This window comes from Penaeus japonicus, unplaced genomic scaffold (genome assembly GCF_977035675.1).
Source record: "Penaeus japonicus unplaced genomic scaffold, GWHDUDI00000001_assembly GWHDUDI00000001, whole genome shotgun sequence".
Lineage (NCBI taxonomy): Eukaryota > Metazoa > Arthropoda > Malacostraca > Decapoda > Penaeidae > Penaeus > Penaeus japonicus.
This window is the reverse complement of record NW_028234403.1, coordinates 43112366-43118217: the sequence shown is the minus strand read 5'-3', so window position 1 is coordinate 43118217 and position 5852 is coordinate 43112366. Positions and strand designations below refer to the sequence as shown.

The 5852-nt window shown below is 37.3% G+C and overlaps 1 pseudogene; it reads left to right on the top strand.

The window, feature by feature from the left end:
* The first annotated feature begins 1794 nt into the window (after positions 1–1794).
* On the top strand, positions 1795–5739 carry LOC147472548 (uncharacterized; annotated as a pseudogene).
* The last annotated feature ends 113 nt before the right edge of the window (positions 5740–5852 follow it).

Below are 5852 nucleotides of genomic sequence, written 5' to 3'. Positions count from 1 at the left end.
TCATTTCGTATTAAATGATCTGCATTTTGCCTATCCCAAGTCCTGGGATAGTTTAATTCAACGCTCTTTCCACCGATGACTGCAATTAGCTCTGATGATGGACAGATTCTGTTGGGGTTGAGAGCGTCTGGGCGAGTATTTTGAGCAGCGGTGCTATGTGAGCTACCAGTGGTTAGCATGGCCGTGGATGGTGTCGTTATCCCAGTGTTTAATCTCCTCCCATCAGTGAGGAGCAACCTTCCCTGACAAACATTAGGGAGGCGACCTCTAAACACAATGCATTTTTTTTTTTTTTTTCTTTTTTTTCGAGTTTTATCTTCTGGCTGTATAGAGTCTATGGAATTCTCGCGCCGCATTTGACTTCCACACCATCTATGTGTATGAATATTTCCTACCTGTGCGCGAGACGAAGATACTACGGAATTCCTAGTGCCCACTAGAAGCAGTTAAGAGGAGAAGCTACCTTTATTTTATGCCCTAAAGCCCCGGATGCTAATTGTGCTGGAGTTATATGTTGAAAATGCCCGAACTGTTTGTGTTTTTATATATAATTATACATGCTCAGTTCCTTAACCATGAATATCTATTTTACCAATAACCCTCCAATAATTTTAAGTCTACCAAAAAGTGCCGGTTTAAGGAATTACTCTGATCTGAAGATTTGAATAACTTAAGTCTGATTTAGTTATAGCTCAAAGTTTTCTTTTCAAGCTTAACTTTTATATAAATTTATACATTTACATTTCGTGGTTTTATGTGTTATAAATCATTTCCACACAATCGTCGAAGAGGTTCATAAGAGTATTTTTGCCAAGAAATACATATTAAGTAACTTTAAAATACGTAAAATTCACCCCTTGATTTAGCCTTCCTTGGAAGACCTAGAGTCAATATAGTTTTATAACTTGTGGAGTGCTTTCCCGGAAATTCCGTGTGCGACCGACATATCTTTCTATGTCTATTGTTAATCTATTCTTGCAAAATAAACTATTTAAAGTTCCTACCTTTTAACAAATCGCCTTGTAATTTGTCTTCTTAATAGTAAGCTATAGGCAAGCTCAGTTTGTCTATATAAACAGGATAAGCAAGTTTCTCGTTTTCTGATATGAACTTGATCAGTAAAAGATCAGTATTTTAGAAGGATAGTGGTGGTGAAATTAGTTCAGGCTACTTATTACCATTTTTCATCTCGCTGCATATACACCAGACGCAACATACACATATATTTTTTTCCTATAGCTCCTTTCCACACTTCTTGTCACACAATTATCTTCCCATTAAAATCCTTCGCTCCTATACGTACTAAATGGATGGTGAAAGACGCTATCATTTCAAAAATCCTTTAACGATGTTGACCGAGAAACATAGCGATGGTTCTGTAAGTGCGGTGGGAGCATGTCTACTTTCATTCCTGTGAATTCAGGATTGAGCCAGGGCTGTGCCTTTGCTCCAATGCTCATCAGCACTTGTATGGATTGGTAAATCGATCATTCATAGGCAATGTGGAGCAACACTGGGCAATATCAAGGTCACTGACCTTGACTTAGCTAATGTTGCCATCCAATCATAATTTCAGGAGGTCATAGTGAGAGCTCTCGACGCATTCAGGAGAGAAGCGAAGCCCTTGGTTCTAGAGGTCTCTTAGACCAAGGCCAAAATCCAGGATTTGGGGGTCTGTTATAAGACCCTGCTCATTCGATACTTATAGCAAAGACATTTGAGGTTATGCTGAGGTTAACATACATTGACAGTGTAATCCAAGTCAACAAATGGATTAGCCTTTCAGCAGATGCCATGAACTTCCTCGATAAGAGTATTTGAAAAAGCCAGTACCTGTGCAGAAGGACCAAGTTACATGTCTTCAAGGCCGTGATAATGCCAGCCCTGCTGTAGGGCAGCAAAACCTGAGGACGGATTCAGTAATGCATTTTAGGGTCCTTAACTTGCTTGGGTGATTGCAAGTGCCGAAAGGTCGATTCACGAACCCTTTTACCGGAAACTATGTGAGCTAAGTATCATTTTCTTTGATATGTAACCCCTTAGAGAATAGGTACTGGGGAAAGTCTGAAGAATATTAGTGAATTCGTCCCCTGAACTTTATCCTGTGAGTTCTTGGCACCTTTTGCAACAGGTTCTTACACCTTATCATGAGATACAGTATACAAGATCATGTGTATAATTAACGACTGCACCGTGAGATCGACATCAGACTTATTTCTTGCACAATCTTAGACTGGCAACTCAAGCTATACAGACACTTGGCTCGATTCCCTTAGCATGATCCCACTCACCAGGTTATCTCCACATTAGGCAACCTTGGGTACAAGTGGCCTGTGGCTTAGACAACTCGATCAAACCTATCGTGAGGAAGTGTGATAGGCCGTGCCCTTGTCTGGTTGCTCGCTAGGAGTGACCCTCGAGGCTGGAAGCGGAGGGTGGGTGCAGAAATATGTCTTATCTGGCGTCAACCCTTTTAATTGGTTGGCTGTAAATAAAAAATAAAAATTACAACGAAAATGATAAAGATGATATTGATAATTATAACAGTAAAAAGGAAAACGATGACGAGGGTAAATTATAGTGATGATAATAAAAAAGGATATTAACAACAATAACAAAATGAAAATAACTTTGACAACGATAACGATTAGTCCCATCCATCCTTATCAGTATCATAACAAGAAATATCATAAGCACAGTAACCATAGCCAATAACACTAGCTATAAAAATAATTTGCCAGACTTGCAGCATCACAAAAGCTTCAAAATTACACCCCCGACCTAAAAAAAAAAAAAATAAAAAAAAATAAATAAATAAAAAGAAAGACACTGCCAAAGTCAAGGATGCTGGCATAAAATCAGGAGAAATTTCCCCGCCGAGATGAAATCAGAGCCAATACCTCCTCTCTGCAACGCAATCATGTAGATCCAGTCTTCAGGTATTGTCTTCGAGACCCGAGATTTCTTAGCTAGCAAAGGGAAGGAGTGGGAGGGAATGGCAGTAAAGGAGGAGGCGGTGGAAGAAAATATGACGGAGGAAGAGGAGATGAAGAAATAAGGAAGAGGTGGAGGAGAAGCAGAAAGGGAAGGGGGATGGATGGGAAGAAGAGGAGAAAGAAAAAGAAAGGAGAGGAAGACGACGAGAAAACGATGAAAAAGAAAAAAAAGAGGGAGAAGTAAATGTAAAAAGGAGATGGGAGAGGCTGAGGATTAGGAGATGATGATAAGAATAAGGGCAGTACCAAGAAACAGAGAAGGTAGGAGAGAAAAAGGGAATAAAATTCAAGACTGATAATGTGCAGGATGATCATTCCATAGCCTTCAATAATTATCTGCGATATATGGTCAAAGTTTGTAATCAGTAAACGAAAATATATGCACGACTTTACATAAAAATAGGCTCATTATTTATTACACAGACACGCATACACACACACACTCATAAACAAACACACACACACACACACACACACACGCACACACAAACATATATTAAAACTCGAATTAACATACACACACAAAGCAACAGATACCTACAAATGTACACACACACACACACACACACACACACACACACACACACACACACACACACTCACACACATATATTAAAAGTCGAATTAACATATACACACAAAGCAACAGATACCTACAAATGTACATACACATACACACACACACACACACACACACACACACACAAACACACAAACACACACACATACACACACACATATTAAAACTCGAATTAACAAATACACACAAAGCAACAGATACATACAAATGTACACGGACATACTGACAGACACACCTGTACCTACACACAGTCTCATGACACGGCTTTTGTGGCGATATCCTCAGTCATGAGCGAGGAATGTAACTCTCTTAGAAATAATCCTGACAGCTAGCGTAGTCTGGTTGAGATCACACATGCATGCGATATTACAGTTGACGTTTCCGAAGCAAATAGGAAGAGACTTTAGTTATGAAAAAGTAAATATAAATAAAAATAAATAATAATAACGATGGAATAACGGGTAAATAGAGAATAAGAGGACTTTTACCAGTAACGATTAGGATAGGAATCACAGTAATATCAGTAATTATGACAATGATATTAAAGCAAAGAGTATTTCAAAGAATGATAATGATGATGGTGATGACGATGATGATGATAATGATAATAGTAATCAATGATAAAGACAAAGCGAGAAGAAAGAGAGCGAAAGTAAAAATAGAAAAAGAGAGAAGAAATAGAGAAAGAGAGAAAGACAGAGAGACAGAGAGAGAAACAGATAATTACAGCAATGTAGATATATATATAAATTTATGTATACACACACACACACACACACAAAAGAGAAAGAAGGAGAAGCCGACAGAGACAGGGATACCAACCCTGTCCCTTTGAGTGTGCCGCAGCTTAATCTACAGTAATCTTAACCTAATCCCAGTTGTCTTCGGTATAATGGGCCCCCGATCCCTGCATGTGAAATCAGCCTGAACAAAGTGCAGTACGGCTTGGCACGCTTCCGGCTTACTGCCATAGATCAGCTTCCCGCTTGACTGCTTTCTTGGAAATGGCTTGTGGAAGGACAGCAGTTTGGGGGTATGGGGGGTGGGGCATGGTAGGGGTGGTGGTATTAGAGAGGGGAGGGGAGAGGGAGAGAAATGTCACAGGCAGGACACAGAGGCTATACACGATGGGGAATACGTTTTAGCCCCGCGTCTTGTAAGAGGAGGGTTATGTGTGTGTGTGTGTGTGTGTGTGTGTGTGTGTGTGGTGGTAGGGTTGTGTGTGTGTGTGTGTGTGTGTGTGCGTGTGTGTGTGTGTGTGTGTGTTGTGTGTGTTATTATCATTGTTATCATTATTGACATTGGTATAGTTTTCATTTTCATTATTATCATCACTATCATTACCATTGTATTTATCATTGTTCTTGTAGTTATCATTATGTCTGCTATTGATGATAATGTTGTTACCTTTATTGTTATTATTAGTTTTATTGTTATCATTATCATTTTTATTGTTATTATTAATATTATCATTATCATTATAATCATTATTGTGACTATTGTTATTACTATCATTTGTCATTACAATTATTATGAGCATTATCATTTTCCTTATAATCATCATTATTACAATCATTATTATTATCATTATCATTACAATTATTATTACTATTGGTATTTTGACTACCACTTTTATTGTTTTTATTGTCATTGTCATTATCACTCTTATTGCTATTACGTTTTACCTTTTCTTATTGCTATCATTACTAGCATTATCACCATTATTTTGTGGTTGTTGCTATTGCTATTATCCATCATATTGTTGTTATCATTATTATCATTATTATTGTTGTTTTTATTATCATCAGAATTGGGATCATCTCGATCATTATTATCATTTTCTTGATTATAATTATATTCACTGTTGTCGTAGTTATTATCATGATTATCATTATGTTTATTTTTTTGCATCATCATCATTACTGCCATTATATTTTCAGAAGAATAATTATTGCTATTGTTGTTATTGTTATCATTCTTTATTACTGTCTTTATCATTATTGCCCCTACCATTATCATCATCGTATTATCGTTATCTTCATCTTCATCATAATCTATATCCCTTTATATCTTAGACTCCAAGGAATATTAGATTCAGAATTTGTTTATTGCGCGTATTTGCATTTTATTTTACAAGAGCTATCCGTTGTGTCAGCTGTGTAAGAGCAAGCAACAGTTTCATCTCAATATACAGAAAATGGTCAAGGTAAACTATGCTGATTAGTGAGCTTTGATTGTTTGTTTCATAAGAAATAATAATGAATTTGTCTTTTTTT